The sequence below is a fragment of the Ranitomeya variabilis genome, chromosome 5, assembly GCF_051348905.1.
Source record: "Ranitomeya variabilis isolate aRanVar5 chromosome 5, aRanVar5.hap1, whole genome shotgun sequence".
NCBI lineage: Eukaryota > Metazoa > Chordata > Amphibia > Anura > Dendrobatidae > Ranitomeya > Ranitomeya variabilis.
Window position 1 is genome coordinate 592,426,540 of NC_135236.1, and position 24,149 is coordinate 592,450,688.

Genomic DNA, 24,149 nt, shown 5'->3' on the forward strand with positions numbered 1-24,149 from the left:
AGTGAAGTACATTTGACAACATTTAAAATTAGTACACTTTGGAAAATGGGCATGTCTCTAAACATTAGGCAAAAACAAAGATTCTATCAACGGTCTTTATCTTAACTGAAAACTGCTAAATCATACAAATACAAAAGAAGATTATATCACATGCTAATTTGCATGCTAGCAAAATCATAAGAATAAGTACAAAAACATTTCAAGATCTCATTATACTGGCAGCAGTGAGATTAAAGCATATGCTAATTTTGCATGTTAGCATAATTATTAGAATGAGATAAAAAGGTTTAAAAGAACTCATACTAGTGGCAGCAGTGGGATTTGAACTCACAAGTCTGTTGGAATATGGGTAAGTCTCTTAGCAATAGGAAAAATCAAAGATTCTTTCAACTGTCTCTTCCTAAACAGAAATTAACACACTCATGAAAATACAAAATCATAAGAATTTGATCAAAGGGTTCTCAAAACCTCATAATAATGGCAGCAGTGGGATTTGAATGGGCATGTCTCTAAACATTAGAAAAAAGCAAGGATTCTTTCAACAGTCTTTATCTGAACTGAAAACTGGAAAATCATGCAAATACAAAAGAAGATTAAATCACATGCTAATTTGCATGTTAGCAAAATCATAAGAATAAGTACAAAAACATTTCAAGATCTCATAATACTGGCAGCAGTGGGTTTAAAGCATATGCTAATTTTGCATGTTAGCATAATTATAAGAATAAGATAAAAAGGTTTAAAAGAACTCATACTAGTGGCATTTGAACCCACAAGTCTGTAAAAAATTTAGGTAAGTCTCTAAACTAAAGTCTAAAACTGTCTTTTCCAAAACAGAAATGCACACACTCATGGAAATACAAAATCCTCAGAATTAGATCAAAGGGTTCTCAATACCTCATAATACTGGTAGCAGTGGGATTTGAACCCACGCCTCCGAAGAGACTGGAGCCTTAATCCAGCGCCTTAGACCGCTCGGCCATGCTACCTAATGCATCATTAAAAGAGCTTCCTTAGAGTAAGTTTAGTGTATCTGACTACATTTTAAACTTGTGCATTGTGGAAAATGGATAGTCTCTAAACAAAAAGGAAAAAGCAATGATTCTATCTTTTGTCTTTTCCAAAAAAGCAAAGCACGCACTCATACAAAAATATGCTAATTTTTCTGTTAGCAAAATCATAAATATAAGCTGAAAAGGTTTTCAAAACCTCAATATGTTGGCAGCAGTGGGATTTGAACCCACGCCTCCTAAGAGACTGGAGCCTAAATGCAGCGCCTTAGACCACTCAGCCATGCTACCTTAAACAGCATGGATAATTAAGCTTCCTTAGAGAAAGTGAAGTACATTTGACAACATTTAAAATTAGTACATTTTGGAAAATGGGCATGTCTCTAAACATTAGGCAAAAACAAAGATTCTATCAACGGTCTTTATCTTAACTGAAAACTGCTAAATCATACAAATACAAAAGAAGATTATATCACATGCTAATTTGCATGCTAGCAAAATCATAAGAATAAGTACAAAAACATTTCAAGATCTCATAATACTGGCAGCAGTGGGTTTAAAGCATATGCTAATTTTGCATGTTAGCATAATTATAAGAATAAGATAAAAAGGTTTAAAAGAAATCATACTAGTGGCATTTGAACCCACAAGTCTGTAAAAAATTTAGGTAAGTCTCTAAACTAAAGTCTAAAACTGTCTTTTCCAAAACAGAAATGCACACACTCATGGAAATACAAAATCCTCAGAATTAGATCAAAGGGTTCTCAAAACCTCATAATACTGGCAGCAGTGGGATTTGAACCCACGCCTCCGAAGAGACTGGAGCCTTAATCCAGCGCCTTAGACCGCTCGGCCATGCTACCTAATGCATCATTAAAAGAGCTTCCTTAGAGTAAGTTTAGTGTATCTGACTACATTTTAAACTTGTGCATTGTGGAAAATGGATAGGTCTCTAAACAAAAAGGAAAAAGCAATGATTCTATCTTTTGTCTTTTCCAAAAAAGCAAAGCACGCACTCATACAAAAATATGCTAATTTTTCTATTAGCAAAATCATAAATATAAGCTGAAAAGGTTTTCAAAACCTCAATATGTTAGCAGCAGTGGGATTTGAACCCACGCCTCCAAAGAGACTGGAGCCTAAATCCAGCACCTTAGACCACTCGGCCATGCTACCTTAAACAGCATGGTTAATTAAGCTCCCTTAGAGAAAGTGAAGTACATTTGACAACATTTAAAATTAGTACATTTTGGAAAATGGGCATGTCTCTAAACATTAGGCAAAAACAAAGATTCTATCAACGGTCTTTATCTTAACTGAAAACTGCTAAATCATACAAATACAAAAGAAGATTATATCACATGCTAATTTGCATGCTAGCAAAATCATAAGAATAAGTACAAAAACATTTCAAGATCTCATAATACTGGCAGCAGTGAGATTAAAGCATATGCTAATTTTGCATGTTAGCATAATTATAAGAATGAGATAAAAAGGTTTAAAAGAACTCATACTAGTGGCAGCAGTGGGATTTGAACTCACAAGTCTGTTGGAATATGGGTAAGTCTCTTAACAATAGGAAAAATCAATGATTCTTTCAACTGTCTTTTCCTAAACAGAAATTAACACACTCATGAAAATACAAAATCATAAGAATTAGATCAAAGGGTTCTCAAAACCTCATAATAATGGCAGCAGTGGGATTTGAATGGGCATGTCTCTAAACATTAGAAAAAAGCAAGGATTCTTTCAACAGTCTTTATCTGAACTGAAAACTGGAAAATCATGCAAATACAAAAGAAGATTAAATCACATGCTAATTTGCATGTTAGCAAAATCATAAGAATAAGTACAAAAACATTTCAAGATCTCATAATACTGGCAGCAGTGGGTTTAAAGCATATGCTAATTTTGCATGTTAGCATAATTATAAGAATAAGATAAAAAGGTTTAAAAGAAATCATACTAGTGGCATTTGAACCCACAAGTCTGTAAAAAATTTAGGTAAGTCTCTAAACTAAAGTCTAAAACTGTCTTTTCCAAAACAGAAATGCACACACTCATGGAAATACAAAATCCTCAGAATTAGATCAAAGGGTTCTCAAAACCTCATAATACTGGCAGCAGTGGGATTTGAACCCACGCCTCCGAAGAGACTGGAGCCTTAATCCAGCGCCTTAGACCGCTCGGCCATGCTACCTAATGCATCATTAAAAGAGCTTCCTTAGAGTAAGTTTAGTGTATCTGACTACATTTTAAACTTGTGCATTGTGGAAAATGGATAGTCTCTAAACAAAAAGGAAAAAGCAATGATTCTATCTTTTGTCTTTTCCAAAAAAGCAAAGCACGCACTCATACAAAAATATGCAAATTTTTCTGTTAGCAAAATCATAAATATAAGCTGAAAAGGTTTTCAAAACCTCAATATGTTGGCAGCAGTGGGATTTGAACCCACGCCTCCAAAGAGACTGGAGCCTAAATCCAGCACCTTAGACCACTCAGCCATGCTACCTTAAACAGGATGGATAATTAAGCTTCCTTAGACAAAGTGAAGTACATTTGACAACATTTAAAATTAGTACATTTTGGAAAATGGGCATGTCTCTAAACATTAGGCAAAAACAAAGATTCTATCAACGGTCTTTATCTTAACTGAAAACTGCTAAATCATACAAATACAAAAGAAGATTATATCACATGCTAATTTGCATGCTAGCAAAATCATAAGAATAAGTACAAAAACATTTCAAGATCTCATAATACTGGCAGCAGTGGGTTTAAAGCATATGCTAATTTTGCATGTTAGCATAATTATAAGAATAAGATAAAAAGGTTTAAAAGAACTCATACTAGTGGCATTTGAACCCACAAGTCTGTTAAAATTTAGGTAAGTCTCTAAACAATAGGAACAATCAATGATTCTTTCAACTGTCTTTTCCAAAACAGAAATGCACTCACTCATGGAAATACAAAATACTTAGAATTAGATCAAAGGGTTCTCAAAACCTCATAATACTGGCAGCAGTGGGATTTGAACCCACGCCTCCGAAGAGACTGGAGCCTTAATCCAGTGCCTTAGACCGCTTGGCCATGCTACCTAATGCATCATTAAAAGAGCTTCCTTAGAGTAAGTTTAGTGTATCTGACTACATTTTAAACTTGTGCATTGTGGAAAATGGATAGGTCTCTAAACAAAAAGGAAAAAGCAATGATTCTATCTTTTGTCTTTTCCAAAAAAGCAAAGCACGCACTCATACAAAAATATGCTAATTTTTCTATTAGCAAAATCATAAATATAAGCTGAAAAGGTTTTCAAAACCTCAATATGTTGGCAGCAGTGGGATTTGAACCCACGCCTCCAAAGAGACTGGAGCCTAAATCCAGCACCTTAGACCACTCGGCCATGCTACCTTAAACAGCATGGTTAATTAAGCTCCCTTAGAGAAAGTGAAGTACATTTGACAACATTTAAAATTAGTACATTTTGGAAAATGGGCATGTCTCTAAACATTAGGCAAAAACAAAGATTCTATCAACGGTCTTTATCTTAACTGAAAACTGCTAAATCATACAAATACAAAAGAAGATTATATCACATGCTAATTTGCATGCTAGCAAAATCATAAGAATAAGTACAAAAACATTTCAAGATCTCATAATACTGGCAGCAGTGAGATTAAAGCATATGCTAATTTTGCATGTTAGCATAATTATAAGAATGAGATAAAAAGGTTTAAAAGAACTCATACTAGTGGCAGCAGTGGGATTTGAACTCACAAGTCTGTTGGAATATGGGTAAGTCTCTTAACAATAGGAAAAATCAATGATTCTTTCAACTGTCTTTTCCTAAACAGAAATTAACACACTCATGAAAATACAAAATCATAAGAATTAGATCAAAGGGTTCTCAAAACCTCATAATAATGGCAGCAGTGGGATTTGAATGGGCATGTCTCTAAACATTAGAAAAAAGCAAGGATTCTTTCAACAGTCTTTATCTGAACTGAAAACTGGAAAATCATGCAAATACAAAAGAAGATTAAATCACATGCTAATTTGCATGTTAGCAAAATCATAAGAATAAGTACAAAAACATTTCAAGATCTCATAATACTGGCAGCAGTGGGTTTAAAGCATATGCTAATTTTGCATGTTAGCATAATTATAAGAATAAGATAAAAAGGTTTAAAAGAAATCATACTAGTGGCATTTGAACCCACAAGTCTGTAAAAAATTTAGGTAAGTCTCTAAACTAAAGTCTAAAACTGTCTTTTCCAAAACAGAAATGCACACACTCATGGAAATACAAAATCCTCAGAATTAGATCAAAGGGTTCTCAAAACCTCATAATACTGGCAGCAGTGGGATTTGAACCCACGCCTCCGAAGAGACTGGAGCCTTAATCCAGCACCTTAGACCGCTCGGCCATGCTACCTAATGCATCATTAAAAGAGCTTCCTTAGAGTAAGTTTAGTGTATCTGACTACATTTTGAACTTGTGCATTGTGGAAAATGGATAGTCTCTAAACAAAAAGGAAAAAGCAATGATTCTATCTTTTGTCTTTTCCAAAAAAGCAAAGCACGCACTCATACAAAAATATGCTAATTTTTCTGTTAGCAAAATCATAAATATAAGCTGAAAAGGTTTTCAAAACCTCAATATGTTGGCAGCAGTGGGATTTGAACCCACGCCTCCAAAGAGACTGGAGCCTAAATCCAGCGCCTTAGACCACTCAGCCATGCTACCTTAAACAGCATGGATAATTAAGCTTCCTTAGAGAAAGTGAAGTACATTTGACAACATTTAAAATTAGTACATTTTGAAAAATGGGCATGTCTCTAAACATTAGGCAAAAACAAAGATTCTATCAACGGTCTTTATCTGAACTGAAAACTGCAAAATCATACAAATACAAAAGAAGATTATATCACATGCTAATTTGCATGTTAGCAAAATCATAAGAATAAGTACAAAAACATTTCAAGATCTCATAATACTGGCAGCAGTGGGTTTAAAGCATATGCTAATTTTGCATGTTAGCATTATTATAAGAATAAGATAAAAAGGTTTAAAAGAACTCATACTAGTGGCATTTGAACCCACAAGTCTGTTAAAATTTAGGTAAGTCTCTAAACAATAGGAACAATCAATGATTCTTTCAACTGTCTTTTCCAAAACAGAAATGCACACACTCATGGAAATACAAAATCCTCAGAATTAGATCAAAGGGTTCTCAAAACCTCATAATACTGGCAGCAGTGGGATTTGAACCCACGCCTCCGAAGAGACTGGAGCCTTAATCCAGCGCCTTAGACCGCTCGGCCATGCTACCTAATGCATCATTAAAAGAGCTTCCTTAGAGTAAGTTTAGTGTATCTGACTACATTTTAAACTTGTGCATTGTGGAAAATGGATAGGTCTCTAAACAAAAAGGAAAAAGCAATGATTCTATCTTTTGTCTTTTCCAAAAAAGCAAAGCACACACTCATACAAAAATATGCTAATTTTTCTATTAGCAAAATCATAAATATAAGCTGAAAAGGTTTTCAAAACCTCAATATGTTGGCAGCAGTGGGATTTGAACCCACGCCTCCAAAGAGACTGGAGCCTAAATCCAGCACCTTAGACCACTCGGCCATGCTACCTTAAACAGTATAGTTAATTAAGCTTCCTTAGAGAAAGTGAAGTACATTTGACAACATTTAAAATTAGTACATTTTGGAAAATGGGCATGTCTCTAAACATTAGGCAAAAACAAAGATTCTATCAACGGTCTTTATCTTAACTGAAAACTGCTAAATAATACAAATACAAAAGAAGATTATATCACATGCTAATTTGCATGCTAGCAAAATCATAAGAATAAGTACAAAAACATTTCAAGATCTCATTATACTGGCAGCAGTGAGATTAAAGCATAAGCTAATTTTGCATGTTAGCATAATTATAAGAATGAGATAAAAAGGTTTAAAAGAACTCATACTAGTGGCAGCAGTGGGATTTGAACTCACAAGTCTGTTGGAATATGGGTAAGTCTCTTAACAATAGGAAAAATCAAAGATTCTTTCAACTGTCTCTTCCTAAACAGAAATTAACACACTCATGAAAATACAAAATCATAAGAATTAGATCAAAGGGTTCTCAAAACCTCATAATAATGGCAGCAGTGGGATTTGAATGGGCATGTCTCTAAACATTAGAAAAAAGCAAGGATTCTTTCAACAGTCTTTATCTGAACTGAAAACTGGAAAATCATGCAAATACAAAAGAAGATTAAATCACATGCTAATTTGCATGTTAGCAAAATCATAAGAATAAGTACAAAAACATTTCAAGATCTCATAATACTGGCAGCAGTGGGTTTAAAGCATATGCTAATTTTGCATGTTAGCATAATTATAAGAATAAGATAAAAAGGTTTAAAAGAACTCATACTAGTGGCATTTGAACCCACAAGTCTGTTAAAATTTAGGTAAGTCTCTAAACAATAGGAACAATCAATGATTCTTTCAACTGTCTTTTCCAAAACAGAAATGCACACACTCATGGAAATACAAAATACTCAGAATTAGATCAAAGGGTTCTCAAAACCTCATAATACTGGCAGCAGTGGGATTTGAACCCACGCCTCCGAAGAGACTGGAGCCTTAATCCAGCGCCTTAGAGCGCTCGGCCATGCTACCTAATGCATCATTAAAAGAGCTTCCTTAGAGTAAGTTTAGTGTATCTGACTACATTTTAAACTTGTGCATTGTGGAAAATGGATAGGTCTCTAAACAAAAAGGAAAAAGCAATGATTCTATCTTTTGTCTTTTCCAAAAAAGCAAAGCACGCACTCATACAAAAATGTGCTAATTTTTCTATTAGCAAAATCATAAATATAAGCTGAAAAGGTTTTCAAAACCTCAATATGTTGGCAGCAGAGGGATTTGAACCCACGCCTCCAAAGAGACTGGAGCCTTAATCCAGCGCCTTAGAGCGCTCGGCCATGCTACCTAATGCATCATTAAAAGAGCTTCCTTAGAGTAAGTTTAGTGTATCTGACTACATTTTAAACTTGTGCATTGTGGAAAATGGATAGGTCTCTAAACAAAAAGGAAAAAGCAATGATTCTATCTTTTGTCTTTTCCAAAAAAGCAAAGCACGCACTCATACAAAAATGTGCTAATTTTTCTATTAGCAAAATCATAAATATAAGCTGAAAAGGTTTTCAAAACCTCAATATGTTGGCAGCAGAGGGATATGAACCCACGCCTCCAAAGAGACTGGAGCCTAAATCCAGCGCCTTAGACCACTCGGCCATGCTACCTTAAACAGTATGGTTAATTAAGCTTCCTTAGAGAAAGTGAAGTACATTTGACAACATTTAAAATTAGTACATTTTGGAAAATGGGCATGTCTCTAAACATTAGGCAAAAACAAAGATTCTATCAACGGTCTTTATCTTAACTGAAAACTGCTAAATCATACAAATACAAAAGAAGATTATATCACATGCTAATTTGCATGCTAGCAAAATCATAAGAATAAGTACAAAAACATTTCAAGATCTCATAATACTGGCAGCAGTGAGATTAAAGCATATGCTAATTTTGCATGTTAGCATAATTATAAGAATGAGATAAAAAGGTTTAAAAGAACTCATACTAGTGGCAGCAGTGGGATTTGAACTCACAAGTCTGTTGGAATATGGGTAAGTCTCTTAACAATAGGAAAAATCAAAGATTCTTTCAACTGTCTTTTCCTAAACAGAAATTAACACACTCATGAAAATACAAAATCATAAGAATTAGATCAAAGGGTTCTCAAAACCTCATAATAATGGCAGCAGTGGGATTTGAATGGGCATGTCTCTAAACATTAGAAAAAAGCAAGGATTCTATCAACAGTCTTTATCTGAACTGAAAACTGCAAAATCATGCAAATACAAAAGAAGATTAAATCACATGCTAATTTGCATGTTAGCAAAATCATAAGAATAAGTACAAAAACATTTCAAGATCTCATAATACTGGCAGCAGTGGGTTTAAAGCATATGCTAATTTTGCATGTTAGCATAATTATAAGAATAAGATAAAAAGATTTAAAAGAACTCATACTAGTGGCATTTGAACCCACAAGTCTGTTAAAATTTAGGTAAGTCTCTAAACAATAGGAACAATCAATGATTCTTTCAACTGTCTTTTCCAAAACAGAAATGCACACACTCATGGAAATACAAAATACTCAGAATTAGATCAAAGGGTTCTCAAAACCTCATAATACTGGCAGCAGTGGGATTTGAACCCACGCCTCCGAAGAGACTGGAGCCTTAATCCAGCGCCTTAGACCGCTCGGCCATGCTACCTAATGCATCATTAAAAGAGCTTCCTTAGAGTAAGTTTAGTGTATCTGACTACATTTTAAACTTGTGCATTGTGGAAAATGGATAGGTCTCTAAACAAAAAGGAAAGAGCAATGATTCTATCTTTTGTCTTTTCCAAAAAAGCAAAGCACGCACTCATACAAAAATATGCTAATTTTTCTATTAGCAAAATCATAAATATAAGCTGAAAAGGTTTTCAAAACCTCAATATGTTGGCAGCAGTGGGATTTGAACCCACGCCTCCAAAGAGACTGGAGCCTAAATCCAGCGCCTTAGACCACTCGGCCATGCTACCTTAAACAGTATGGTTAATTAAGCTTCCTTAGAGAAAGTGAAGTACATTTGACAACATTTAAAATTAGTACATTTTGGAAAATGGGCATGTCTCTAAACATTAGGCAAAAACAAAGATTCTATCAACGGTCTTTATCTTAACTGAAAACTGCTAAATCATACAAATACAAAAGAAGATTATATCACATGCTAATTTGCATGCTAGCAAAATCATAAGAATAAGTACAAAAACATTTCAAGATCTCATTATACTGGCAGCAGTGAGATTAAAGCATATGCTAATTTTGCATGTTAGCATAATTATAAGAATGAGATAAAAAGGTTTAAAAGAACTCATACTAGTGGCAGCAGTGGGATTTGAACTCACAAGTCTGTTGGAATATGGGAAAGTCTCTTAACAATAGGAAAAATCAAAGATTCTTTCAACTGTCTCTTCCTAAACAGAAATTAACACACTCATGAAAATACAAAATCATAAGAATTAGATCAAAGGGTTCTCAAAACCTCATAATAATGGCAGCAGTGGGATTTGAATGGGCATGTCTCTAAACATTAGAAAAAAGCAAGGATTCTTTCAACAGTCTTTATCTGAACTGAAAACTGGAAAATCATGCAAATACAAAAGAAGATTAAATCACATGCTAATTTGCATGTTAGCAAAATCATAAGAATAAGTACAAAAACATTTCAAGATCTCATAATACTGGCAGCAGTGGGTTTAAAGCATACGCTAATTTTGCATGTTAGCATAATTATAAGAATAAGATAAAAAGGTTTAAAAGAACTCATACTAGTGGCATTTGAACCCACAAGTCTGTTAAAATTTAGGTAAGTCTCTAAACAATAGGAACAATCAATGATTCTTTCAACTGTCTTTTCCAAAACAGAAATGCACACACTCATGGAAATACAAAATACTCAGAATTAGATCAAAGGGTTCTCAAAACCTCATAATACTGGCAGCAGTGGGATTTGAACCCACGCCTCCGAAGAGACTGGAACCTTAATCCAGCGCCTTAGACCGCTCAGCCATGCTACCTAATGCGTCATTAAAAGAGCTTCCTTAGAGTAAGTTTAGTGCATCTGACTACATTTTAAACTTGTGCATTGTGGAAAATGGATAGGTCTCTAAACAAAAAGGAAAAAGCAATGATTCTATCTTTTGTCTTTTCCAAAAAAGCAAAGCACGCACTCATACAAAAATATGCTAATTTTTCTATTAGCAAAATCATAAATATAAGCTGAAAAGGTTTTCAAAACCTCAATATGTTGGCAGCAGTGGGATTTGAACCCACGCCTCCAAAGAGACTGGAGCCTAAATCCAGCACCTTAGACCACTCGGCAATGCTACCTTAAACAGTATGGTTAATTAAGCTTCCTTAGAGAAAGTGAAGTACATTTGACAACATTTAAAATTAGTACATTTTGGAAAATGGGCATGTCTCTAAACATTAGGCAAAAACAAAGATTCTATCAACGGTCTTTATCTTAACTGAAAACTGCTAAATCATACAAATACAAAAGAAGATTATATCACATGCTAATTTGCATGCTAGCAAAATTATAAGAATAAGTACAAAAACATTTCAAGATCTCATAATACTGGCAGCAGTGAGATTAAAGCATATGCTAATTTTGCATGTTAGCATAATTATAAGAATGAGATAAAAAGGTTTAAAAGAACTCATACTAGTGGCAGCAGTGGGATTTGAACTCACAAGTCTGTTGGAATATGGGTAAGTCTCTTAACAATAGGAAAAATCAATGATTCTTTCAACTGTCTTTTCCTAAACAGAAATTAACACACTCATGAAAATACAAAATCATAAGAATTAGATCAAAGGGTTCTCAAAACCTCATAATAATGGCAGCAGTGGGATTTGAATGGGCATGTCTCTAAACATTAGAAAAAAGCAAGGATTCTATCAACAGTCTTTATCTGAACTGAAAACTGCAAAATCATGCAAATACAAAAGAAGATTAAATCACATGCTAATTTGCATGTTAGCAAAATCATAAGAATAAGTACAAAAACATTTCAAGATCTCATAATACTGGCAGCAGTGGGTTTAAAGCATATGCTAATTTTGCATGTTAGCATAATTATAAGAATAAGATAAAAAGATTTAAAAGAACTCATACTAGTGGCAGCAGTGGGATTTGAACTCACAAGTCTGTTGGAATATGGGAAAGTCTCTTAACAATAGGAAAAATCAAAGATTCTTTCAACTGTCTCTTCCTAAACAGAAATTAACACACTCATGAAAATACAAAATCATAAGAATTAGATCAAAGGGTTCTCAAAACCTCATAATAATGGCAGCAGTGGGATTTGAATGGGCATGTCTCTAAACATTAGAAAAAAGCAAGGATTCTTTCAACAGTCTTTATCTGAACTGAAAACTGGAAAATCATGCAAATACAAAAGAAGATTAAATCACATGCTAATTTGCATGTTAGCAAAATCATAAGAATAAGTACAAAAACATTTCAAGATCTCATAATACTGGCAGCAGTGGGTTTAAAGCAAACGCTAATTTTGCATGTTAGCATAATTATAAGAATAAGATAAAAAGGTTTAAAAGAACTCATACTAGTGGCATTTGAACCCACAAGTCTGTTAAAATTTAGGTAAGTCTCTAAACAATAGGAACAATCAATGATTCTTTCAACTGTCTTTTCCAAAACAGAAATGCACACACTCATGGAAATACAAAATACTCAGAATTAGATCAAAGGGTTCTCAAAACCTCATAATACTGGCAGCAGTGGGATTTGAACCCACGCCTCCGAAGAGACTGGAGCCTTAATCCAGCACCTTAGACCGCTCAGCCATGCTACCTAATGCGTCATTAAAAGAGCTTCCTTAGAGTAAGTTTAGTGTATCTGACTACATTTTAAACTTGTGCATTGTGGAAAATGGATAGGTCTCTAAACAAAAAGGAAAAAGCAATGATTCTATCTTTTGTCTTTTCCAAAAAAGCAAAGCACGCACTCATACAAAAATATGCTAATTTTTCTATTAGCAAAATCATAAATATAAGCTGAAAAGGTTTTCAAAACCTCAATATGTTGGCAGCAGTGGGATTTGAACCCACGCCTCCAAAGAGACTGGAGCCTAAATCCAGCGCCTTAGACCACTCGGCCATGCTACCTTAAACAGTATGGTTAATTAAGCTTCCTTAGAGAAAGTGAAGTACATTTGACAACATTTAAAATTAGTACATTTTGGAAAATGGGCATGTCTCTAAACATTAGGCAAAAACAAAGATTCTATCAACGGTCTTTATCTTAACTGAAAACTGCTAAATCATACAAATACAAAAGAAGATTATTTCACATGCTAATTTGCATGCTAGCAAAATCATAAGAATAAGTACAAAAACATTTCAAGATCTCATAATACTGGCAGCAGTGAGATTAAAGCATATGCTAATTTTGCATGTTAGCATAATTATAAGAATGAGATAAAAAGGTTTAAAAGAACTCATACTAGTGGCAGCAGTGGGATTTGAACTCACAAGTCTGTTGGAATATGGGTAAGTCTCTTAACAATAGGAAAAATCAAAGATTCTTTCAACTGTCTTTTCCTAAACAGAAATTAACACACTCATGAAAATACAAAATCATAAGAATTAGATCAAAGGGTTCTCAAAACCTCATAATAATGGCAGCAGTGGGATTTGAATGGGCATGTCTCTAAACATTAGAAAAAAGCAAGGATTCTATCAACAGTCTTTATCTGAACTGAAAACTGCAAAATCATGCAAATACAAAAGAAGATTAAATCACATGCTAATTTGCATGTTAGCAAAATCATAAGAATAAGTACAAAAACATTTCAAGATCTCATAATACTGGCAGCAGTGGGTTTAAAGCATATGCTAATTTTGCATGTTAGCATAATTATAAGAATAAGATAAAAAGATTTAAAAGAACTCATACTAGTGGCATTTGAACCCACAAGTCTGTTAAAATTTAGGTAAGTCTCTAAACAATAGGAACAATGAATGATTCTTTCAACTGTCTTTTCCAAAACAGAAATGCACACACTCATGGAAATACAAAATACTCAGAATTAGATCAAAGGGTTCTCAAAACCTCATAATACTGGCAGCAGTGGGATTTGAACCCACGCCTCCGAAGAGACTGGAGCCTTAATCCAGTGCCTTAGACCACTCGGCCATGCTACCTTAAACAGTATGGTTAATTAAGCTTCCTTAGAGAAAGTGAAGTACATTTGACAACATTTAAAATTAGTACATTTTGGAAAATGGGCATGTCTCTAAACATTAGGCAAAAACAAAGATTCTATCAACGGTCTTTATCTTAACTGAAAACTGCTAAATCATACAAATACAAAAGAAGATTATTTCACATGCTAATTTGCATGCTAGCAAAATCATAAGAATAAGTACAAAAACATTTCAAGATCTCATAATACTGGCAGCAGTGAGATTAAAGCATATGCTAATTTTGCATGTTAGCATAATTATAAGAATGAGATAAAAAGGTTTAAAAGAACTCATACTAGTGGCAGCAGTGGGATTTGAACTCACAAGTCTGTTGGAATATGGGTAAGTCTCTTAACAATAGGAAAAATCAAAGATTCTTTCAACTGTCTTTTCCTAAACAGAAATTAACACACTCATGAAAATACAAAATCATAAGAATTAGATCAAAGGGTTCTCAAAACCTCATAATAATGGCAGCAGTGGGATTTGAATGGGCATGTCTCTAAACATTAGAAAAAAGCAAGGATTCTATCAACAGTCTTTATCTGAACTGAAAACTGCAAAATCATGCAAATACAAAAGAAGATTAAATCACATGCTAATTTGCATGTTAGCAAAATCATAAGAATAAGTACAAAAACATTTCAAGATCTCATAATACTGGCAGCAGTGGGTTTAAAGCATATGCTAATTTTGCATGTTAGCATAATTATAAGAATAAGATAAAAAGATTTAAAAGAACTCATACTAGTGGCATTTGAACCCACAAGTCTGTTAAAATTTAGGTAAGTCTCTAAACAATAGGAACAATGAATGATTCTTTCAACTGTCTTTTCCAAAACAGAAATGCACACACTCATGGAAATACAAAATACTCAGAATTAGATCAAAGGGTTCTCAAAACCTCATAATACTGGCAGCAGTGGGATTTGAACCCACGCCTCCGAAGAGACTGGAGCCTTAATCCAGTGCCTTAGACCACTCGGCCATGCTACCTTAAACAGTATGGTTAATTAAGCTTCCTTAGAGAAAGTGAAGTACATTTGACAACATTTAAAATTAGTACATTTTGGAAAATGGGCATGTCTATAAACATTAGGCAAAAACAAAGATTCTATCAACGGTCTTTATCTTAACTGAAAACTGCTAAATCATACAAATACAAAAGAAGATTATATCACATGCTAATTTGCATGCTAGCAAAATCATAAGAATAAGTACAAAAACATTTCAAGATCTCATAATACTGGCAGCAGTGAGATTAAAGCATATGCTAATTTTGCATGTTAGCATAATTATAAGAATGAGATAAAAAGGTTTAAAAGAACTCATACTAGTGGCAGCAGTGGGATTTGAACTCACAAGTCTGTTGGAATATGGGTAAGTCTCTTAACAATAGGAAAAATCAAAGATTCTTTCAACTGTCTTTTCCTAAACAGAAATTAACACACTCAAGAAAATACAAAATCATAAGAATTAGATCAAAGGGTTCTCAAAACCTCATAATAATGGCAGCAGTGGGATTTGAATGGGCATGTCTCTAAACATTAGAAAAAAGCAAGGATTCTATCAACAGTCTTTATCTGAACTGAAAACTGCAAAATCATGCAAATACAAAAGAAGATTAAATCACATGCTAATTTGCATGTTAGCAAAATCATAAGAATAAGTACAAAAACATTTCAAGATCTCATAATACTGGCAGCAGTGGGTTTAAAGCATATGCTAATTTTGCATGTTAGCATAATTATAAGAATAAGATAAAAAGATTTAAAAGAACTCTTACTAGTGGCATTTGAACCCACAAGTCTGTTAAAATTTAGGTAAGTCTCTAAACAATAGGAACAATCAATGATTCTTTCAACTGTCTTTTCCAAAACAGAAATGCACACACTCATGGAAATACAAAATACTCAGAATTAGATCAAAGGGTTCTCAAAACCTCATAATACTGGCAGCAGTGGGATTTGAACCCACGCCACCAAAGAGACTGGAGCCTTAATCCAGCGCCTTACACCGCTCGGCCATGCTACCTAATGCATCATTAAAAGAGCTTCCTTAGAGTAAGTTTAGTGTATCTGACTACATTTTAAACTTGTGCATTGTGGAAAATGGATAGGTCTCTAAACAAAAAGGAAAAAGCAATGATTCTATCTTTTGTCTTTTCCAAAAAAGCAAAGCACGCACTCATACAAAAATATGCTAATTTTTCTATTAGCAAAATCATAAATATAAGCTGAAAAGGTTTTCAAAACCTCAATATGTTGGCAGCAGTGGGATTTGAACCCACGCCTCCAAAGAGACTGGAGCCTAAATCCAGCGCCTTAGACCACTCGGCCATGCTACCTTAAACAGTATGGTTAATTAAGCTTCCTTAGAGAAAGTGAAGTACATTTGACAACATTTAAAATTAGTACATTTTGGAAAATGGGCATGTCTCTAAACATTAGGCAAAAACAAAGATTCTATCAACGGTCTTTATCTTAACTGAAAACTGCTAAATCATACAAATACAAAAGAAGATTATATCACATGCTAATTTGCATGCTAGCAAAATCATAAGAATAAGTACAAAAACATTTCAAGATCTCATTATACTGGCAGCAGTGAGATTAAAGCATATGCTAATTTTGCATGTTAGCATAATTATAAGAATGAGATAAAAAGGTTTAAAAGAACTCATACTAGTGGCAGCAGTGGGATTTGAACTCACAAGTCTGTTGGAATATGGGAAAGTCTCTTAACAATAGGAAAAATCAAAGATTCTTTCAACTGTCTCTTCCTAAACAGAAATTAACACACTCATGAAAATACAAAATCATAAGAATTAGATCAAAGGGTTCTCAAAACCTCATAATAATGGCAGCAGTGGGATTTGAATGGGCATGTCTCTAAACATTAGAAAAAAGCAAGGATTCTTTCAACAGTCTTTATCTGAACTGAAAACTGGAAAATCATGCAAATACAAAAGAAGATTAAATCACATGCTAATTTGCATGTTAGCAAAATCATAAGAATAAGTACAAAAACATTTCAAGATCTCATAATACTGGCAGCAGTGGGTTTAAAGCATACGCTAATTTTGCATGTTAGCATAATTATAAGAATAAGATAAAAAGGTTTAAAAGAACTCATACTAGTGGCATTTGAACCCACAAGTCTGTTAAAATTTAGGTAAGTCTCTAAACAATAGGAACAATCAATGATTCTTTCAACTGTCTTTTCCAAAACAGAAATGCACACACTCATGGAAATACAAAATACTCAGAATTAGATCAAAGGGTTCTCAAAACCTCATAATACTGGCAGCAGTGGGATTTGAACCCACGCCTCCGAAGAGACTGGAGCCTTAATCCAGCGCCTTAGACCGCTCAGCCATGCTACCTAATGCGTCATTAAAAGAGCTTCCTTAGAGTAAGTTTAGTGTATCTGACTACATTTTAAACTTGTGCATTGTGGAAAATGGATAGTCTCTAAACAAAAAGGAAAAAGCAATGATTCTATCTTTTGTCTTTTCCAAAAAAGCAAAGCACGCACTCATACAAAAATATGCTAATTTTTCTATTAGCAAAATCATAAATATAAGCTGAAAAGGTTTTCAAAACCTCAATATGTTGGCAGCAGTGGGATTTGAACCCACGCCTCCAAAGAGACTGGAGCCTAAATCCAGCGCCTTAGACCACTCGGCCATGCTACCTTAAACAGTATGGTTAATTAAGCTTCCTTAGAGAAAGTGAAGTACATTTGACAACATTTAAAATTAGTACATTTTGGAAAATGGGCATGTCTCTAAACATTAGGCAAAAACAAAGATTCTATCAACGGTCTTTATCTTAACTGAAAACTGCTAAATCATACAAATACAAAAGAAGATTATATCACATGCTAATTTGCATGCTAGCAAAATCATAAGAATAAGTACAAAAACATTTCAAGATCTCATTATACTGGCAGCAGTGAGATTAAAGCATATGCTAATTTTGCATGTTAGCATAATTATAAGAATGAGATAAAAAGGTTTAAAAGAACTCATACTAGTGGCAGCAGTGGGATTTGAACTCACAAGTCTGTTGGAATATGGGTAAGTCTCTTAACAATAGGAAAAATCAAAGATTCTTTCAACTGTCTTTTCCTAAACAGAAATTAACACACTCATGAAAATACAAAATCATAAGAATTAGATCAAAGGGTTCTCAAAACCTCATAATAATGGCAGCAGTGGGATTTGAATGGGCATGTCTCTAAACATTAGAAAAAAGCAAGGATTCTATCAACAGTCTTTATCTGAACTGAAAACTGCAAAATCATGCAAATACAAAAGAAGATTAAATCACATGCTAATTTGCATGTTAGCAAAATCATAAGAATAAGTACAAAAACATTTCAAGATCTCATAATACTGGCAGCAGTGGGTTTAAAGCATATGCTAATTTTGCATGTTAGCATAATTATAAGAATAAGATAAAAAGGTTTAAAAGAACTCATACTAGTGGCATTTGAACCCACAAGTCTGTTAAAATTTAGGTAAGTCTCTAAACAATAGGAACAATCAATGATTCTTTCAACTGTCTTTTCCAAAACAGAAATGCACACACTCATGGAAATACAAAATACTCAGAATTAGATCAAAGGGTTCTCAAAACCTCATAATACTGGCAGCAGTGGGATTTGAACCCACGCCTCCGAAGAGACTGGAGCCTTAATCCAGCGCCTTAGACCGCTCGGCCATGCTACCTAATGCATCATTCAAAGAGCTTCCTTAGAGTAAGTTTAGTGTATCTGACTACATTTTAAACTTGTGCATTGTGGAAAATGGATAGGTCTCTAAACAAAAAGGAAAAAGCAATGATTCTATCTTTTGTCTTTTCCAAAAAAGCAAAGCACGCACTCATACAAAAATATGCTAATTTTTCTATTAGCAAAATCATAAATATAAGCTGAAAAGGTTTTCAAAACCTCAATATGTTGGCAGCAGTGGGATTTGAACCCACGCCTCCAAAGAGACTAGAGCCTAAATCCAGCGCCTTAGACCACTCGGCCATGCTACCTTAAACAGTATGGTTAATTAAGCTTCCTTAGAGAAAGTGAAGTACATTTGACAACATTTAAAATTAGTACATTTTGGAAAATGGGCATGTCTCTAAACATTAGGCAAAAACAAAGATTCTATCAACGGTCTTTATCTTAACTGAAAACTGCTAAATCATACAAATACAAAAGAAGATTATATCACATGCTAATTTGCATGCTAGCAAAATCATAAGAATAAGTACAAAAACATTTCAAGATCTCATAATACTGGCAGCAGTGAGATTAAAGCATATGCTAATTTTGCATGTTAGCATAATTATAAGAATGAGATAAAAAGGTTTAAAAGAACTCATACTAGTGGCAGCAGTGGGATTTGAACTCACAAGTCTGTTGGAATATGGGTAAGTCTCTTAACAATAGGAAAAATCAAAGATTCTTTCAACTGTCTTTTCCTAAACAGAAATTAACACACTCATGAAAATACAAAATCATAAGAATTAGATCAAAGGGTTCTCAAAACCTCATAATAATGGCAGCAGTGGGATTTGAATGGGCATGTCTCTAAACATTAGAAAAAAGCAAGGATTCTATCAACAGTCTTTATCTGAACTGAAAACTGCAAAATCATGCAAATACAAAAGAAGATTAAATCACATGCTAATTTGCATGTTAGCAAAATCATAAGAATAAGTACAAAAACATTTCAAGATCTCATAATACTGGCAGCAGTGGGTTTAAAGCATATGCTAATTTTGCATGTTAGCATAATTATAAGAATAAGATAAAAAGGTTTAAAAGAACTCATACTAGTGGCATTTGAACCCACAAGTCTGTTAAAATTTAGGTAAGTCTCTAAACAATAGGAACAATCAATGATTCTTTCAACTGTCTTTTCCGAAACAGAAATGCACACACTCATGGAAATACAAACTACTCAGAATTAGATCAAAGGGTTCTCAAAACCTCATAATCCTGGCGGCAGTGGGATTTGAACCCACACCTCCGAAGAGACTGGAGCCTTAATCCAGCGCCTTAGACCGCTCGGCCATGCTACCTAATGCATCATTGAAAGAGCTTCCTTAGAGTAAGTTTAGTGTATCTGACTACATTTTAAACTTGTGCATTGTGGAAAATGGATAGGTCTCTAAACAAAAAGGAAAAAGCAATGATTCTATCTTTTGTCTTTTCCAAAAAAGCAAAGCACGCACTCATACAAAAATATGCTAATTTTTCTATTAGCAAAATCATAAATATAAGCTGAAAAGGTTTTCAAAACCTCAAGATGTTGGCAGCAGTGGGATTTGAACCCACGCCTCCAAAGAGACTGGAGCCTAAATCCAGCGCCTTAGACTACTCGGTCATGCTACCTTAAACAGCATGATTAATTAAGCTTCCTTAGAGAAAGTGAAGTACATTTGACAACATTTAAAATTAGTACATTTTGGAAAATGGGCATGTCTCTAAACATTAGGCAAAAACAAAGATTCTATCAACGGTCTTTATCTTAACTGAAAACTGCTAAATCATACAAATACAAAAGAAGACTATATCACATGCTAATTTGCATGCTAGCAAAATCATAAGAATAAGTACAAAAACATTTCAAGATCTCATAATACTGGCAGCAGTGAGATTAAAGCATATGCTAATTTTGCATGTTAGCATAATTATAAGAATTAGATAAAAAGGTTTAAAAGAACTCATACTAGTGGCAGCAGTGGGATTTGAACTCACAAGTCTGTTGGAATATGGGTAAGTCTCTTAACAATAGGAAAAATCAATGATTCTTTCAACTGTCTTTTCCTAAACAGAAATTAACACACTCATGAAAGTACAAAACCATAAGAATTAGATCAAAGGGTTCTCAAAACCTCATAATAATGGCAGCAGTGGGATTTGAATGGGCATGTCTCTAAACATTAGAAAAATGCAAGGATTCTTTCAACAGTCTTTATCTTAACTGAAAACTGCAAAATCATGCAAATACAAAAGAAGATTAAATCACATGCTAATTTGCATGCTAGCAAAATCATAAGAATAAGTACAAAAACATTTTAAGATCTCATAATACTGGCAGCAGTGGGTTTAAAGCATATGCTAATTTTGCATGTTAGCATAATTATAAGAATGAGATAAAAAGGTTTAAAAGAACTCATACTAGTGGCATTTGAACCCACAAGTCTGTTAAAATTTAGGTAAGTCTCTAAACAATAGGAACAATCAATGATTCTTTCAACTGTCTTTTCCAAAACAGAAATGCACACACTCATGGAAATACAAAATACTCAGAATTAGATCAAAGGGTTCTCAAAACCTCATAATACTGGCAGCAGTGGGATTTGAACCCACACCTCCGAAGAGACTGGAGCCTTAACCCAGCGCCTTAGACCGCTCGGCCATGCTACCTAATGGATCATTAAAAGAGCTTCCTTAGAGTAAGTTTAGTGTATCTGACTACATTTTAAACTTGTGCATTGTGGAAAATGGATAGGTCTCTAAACAAAAAGGAAAAAGCAATGATTCTATCTTTTGTCTTTTCCAAAAAAGCAAAGCACGCACTCATACAAAAATATGCTAATTTTTCTGCTAGCAAAATCATAAATATAAGCTGTAAAGGTTTTCAAAACCTCAATATGTTGGCAGCAGTGGGATTTGAACCCACGCTTCCAAAGAGACTGGAGCCTAAATCCAGCGCCTTAGATCACTCGGCCATGCTACCTTAAACAGCATGATTAATTAAGCTTCCTTAGAGTAAGTGAAGTACATTTGACAACATTTAAAATTAGTACATTTTGGAAAATGGGCATGTCTCTAAACATTAGGCAAAAACAAAGATTCTATCAACGGTCTTTATCTTAACTGAAAACTGCTAAATCATACAAATACAAAAGAAGATTATATCACATGCTAATTTGCATGCTAGCAAAATCATAAGAATAAGTACAAAAACATTTCAAGATCTCATTATACTGGCAGCAGTGAGATTAAAGCATATGCTAATTTTGCATGTTAGCATAATTATAAGAATGAGATAAAAAGGTTTAAAAGAACTCATACTAGTGGCAGCAGTGGGATTTGAACTCACAAGTCTATTGGAATATGGGTAAGTCTCTTAACAATAGGAAAAATCAATGATTCTTTCAACTGTCTTTTCCTAAACAGAAATTAACACACTCATGAAAGTACAAAACCATAAGAATTAGATCAAAGGGTTCTCAAAACCTCATAATAATGGCAGCAGTGGGATTTGAATGGGCATGTCTCTAAACATTAGAAAAAGCAAGGATTCTATCAACAGTCTTTATCTTAACTGAAAACTGCAAAATCATGCAAATACAAAAGAAGATTAAATCACATGCTAATTTGCATGCTAGCAAAATCATAAGAATAAGTACAAAAACATTTCAAGATCTCATAATACTGGCAGCAGTGGGTTTAAAGCATATGCTAATTTTGCATGTTAGCATAATTATAAGAATAAGATAAAAAGGTTTAAAAGAACTCATACTAGTGGCATTTGAACCCACAAGTCTGTTAAAATTTAGGTAAGTCTCTAAACAATAGGAACAATCAATGATTCTTTCAACTGTCTTTTCCGAAACAGAAATGCACACACTCATGGAAATACAAACTACTCAGAATTAGATCAAAGGGTTCTCAAAACCTCATAATCCTGGCGGCAGTGGGATTTGAACCCACACCTCCGAAGAGACTGGAGCCTTAATCCAGCGCCTTAGACCGCTCGGCCATGCTACCTAATGCATCATTGAAAGAGCTTCCTTAGAGTAAGTTTAGTGTATCTGACTACATTTTAAACTTGTGCATTGTGGAAAATGGATAGGTCTCTAAACAAAAAGGAAAAAGCAATGATTCTATCTTTTGTCTTTTCCAAAAAAGCAAAGCACGCACTCATACAAAAATATGCTAATTTTTCTATTAGCAAAATCATAAATATAAGCTGAAAAGGTTTTCAAAACCTCAAGATGTTGGCAGCAGTGGGATTTGAACCCACGCCTCCAAAGAGACTGGAGCCTAAATCCAGCGCCTTAGACTACTCGGTCATGCTACCTTAAACAGCATGATTAATTAAGCTTCCTTAGAGAAAGTGAAGTACATTTGACAACATTTAAAATTAGTACATTTTGGAAAATGGGCATGTCTCTAAACATTAGGCAAAAACAAAGATTCTATCAACGGTCTTTATCTTAACTGAAAACTGCTAAATCATACAAATACAAAAGAAGACTATATCACATGCTAATTTGCATGCTAGCAAAATCATAAGAATAAGTACAAAAACATTTCAAGATCTCATAATACTGGCAGCAGTGAGATTAAAGCATATGCTAATTTTGCATGTTAGCATAATTATAAGAATTAGATAAAAAGGTTTAAAAGAACTCATACTAGTGGCAGCAGTGGGATTTGAACTCACAAGTCTGTTGGAATATGGGTAAGTCTCTTAACAATAGGAAAAATCAATGATTCTTTCAACTGTCTTTTCCTAAACAGAAATTAACACACTCATGAAAGTACAAAACCATAAGAATTAGATCAAAGGGTTCTCAAAACCTCATAATAATGGCAGCAGTGGGATTTGAATGGGCATGTCTCTAAACATTAGAAAAATGCAAGGATTCTTTCAACAGTCTTTATCTTAACTGAAAACTGCAAAATCATGCAAATACAAAAGAAGATTAAATCACATGCTAATTTGCATGCTAGCAAAATCATAAGAATAAGTACAAAAACATTTTAAGATCTCATAATACTGGCAGCAGTGGGTTTAAAGCATATGCTAATTTTGCATGTTAGCATAATTATAAGAATGAGATAAAAAGGTTTAAAAGAACTCATACTAGTGGCATTTGAACCCACAAGTCTGTTAAAATTTAGGTAAGTCTCTAAACAATAGGAACAATCAATGATTCTTTCAACTGTCTTTTCCAAAACAGAAATGCACACACTCATGGAAATACAAAATACTCAGAATTAGATCAAAGGGTTCTCAAAACCTCATAATACTGGCAGCAGTGGGATTTGAACCCACACCTCCGAAGAGACTGGAGCCTTAACCCAGCGCCTTAGACCGCTCGGCCATGCTACCTAATGGATCATTAAAAGAGCTTCCTTAGAGTAAGTTTAGTGTATCTGACTACATTTTAAACTTGTGCATTGTGGAAAATGGATAGGTCTCTAAACAAAAAGGAAAA

The 24,149-nt window shown here is 34.0% G+C and overlaps 12 non-coding genes across 12 annotated transcripts; all 12 read right to left on the reverse strand.

Moving 5' to 3' along the window:
- Positions 1 to 907: 907 nt before the first annotated feature.
- On the reverse strand, positions 908 to 989 carry TRNAL-AAG (transfer RNA leucine (anticodon AAG)). The gene has a single exon. It is a non-coding gene; the product is annotated as a tRNA-Leu (tRNA).
- An 802-nt stretch (positions 990 to 1,791) lies between these two features.
- Positions 1,792 to 1,873, reverse strand: TRNAL-AAG (transfer RNA leucine (anticodon AAG)). The gene has a single exon. It is a non-coding gene; the product is annotated as a tRNA-Leu (tRNA).
- A 1,255-nt stretch (positions 1,874 to 3,128) lies between these two features.
- On the reverse strand, positions 3,129 to 3,210 carry TRNAL-AAG (transfer RNA leucine (anticodon AAG)). Its single transcript has one exon. It is a non-coding gene; the product is annotated as a tRNA-Leu (tRNA).
- Positions 3,211 to 6,261: 3,051 nt separating this feature from the next.
- Positions 6,262 to 6,343, reverse strand: TRNAL-AAG (transfer RNA leucine (anticodon AAG)). Its single transcript has one exon. It is a non-coding gene; the product is annotated as a tRNA-Leu (tRNA).
- A 2,933-nt stretch (positions 6,344 to 9,276) lies between these two features.
- Positions 9,277 to 9,358, reverse strand: TRNAL-AAG (transfer RNA leucine (anticodon AAG)). Its single transcript has one exon. It is a non-coding gene; the product is annotated as a tRNA-Leu (tRNA).
- Positions 9,359 to 9,589: 231 nt separating this feature from the next.
- On the reverse strand, positions 9,590 to 9,671 carry TRNAL-UAG (transfer RNA leucine (anticodon UAG)). The gene has a single exon. It is a non-coding gene; the product is annotated as a tRNA-Leu (tRNA).
- Positions 9,672 to 12,743: 3,072 nt separating this feature from the next.
- Positions 12,744 to 12,825, reverse strand: TRNAL-UAG (transfer RNA leucine (anticodon UAG)). The gene has a single exon. It is a non-coding gene; the product is annotated as a tRNA-Leu (tRNA).
- A 956-nt stretch (positions 12,826 to 13,781) lies between these two features.
- On the reverse strand, positions 13,782 to 13,863 carry TRNAL-AAG (transfer RNA leucine (anticodon AAG)). The gene has a single exon. It is a non-coding gene; the product is annotated as a tRNA-Leu (tRNA).
- A 956-nt stretch (positions 13,864 to 14,819) lies between these two features.
- TRNAL-AAG (transfer RNA leucine (anticodon AAG)) lies at positions 14,820 to 14,901 on the reverse strand. The gene has a single exon. It is a non-coding gene; the product is annotated as a tRNA-Leu (tRNA).
- Positions 14,902 to 16,170: 1,269 nt separating this feature from the next.
- TRNAL-UAG (transfer RNA leucine (anticodon UAG)) lies at positions 16,171 to 16,252 on the reverse strand. Its single transcript has one exon. It is a non-coding gene; the product is annotated as a tRNA-Leu (tRNA).
- A 1,268-nt stretch (positions 16,253 to 17,520) lies between these two features.
- Positions 17,521 to 17,602, reverse strand: TRNAL-UAG (transfer RNA leucine (anticodon UAG)). Its single transcript has one exon. It is a non-coding gene; the product is annotated as a tRNA-Leu (tRNA).
- A 956-nt stretch (positions 17,603 to 18,558) lies between these two features.
- On the reverse strand, positions 18,559 to 18,640 carry TRNAL-AAG (transfer RNA leucine (anticodon AAG)). Its single transcript has one exon. It is a non-coding gene; the product is annotated as a tRNA-Leu (tRNA).
- Positions 18,641 to 24,149: the final 5,509 nt, after the last annotated feature.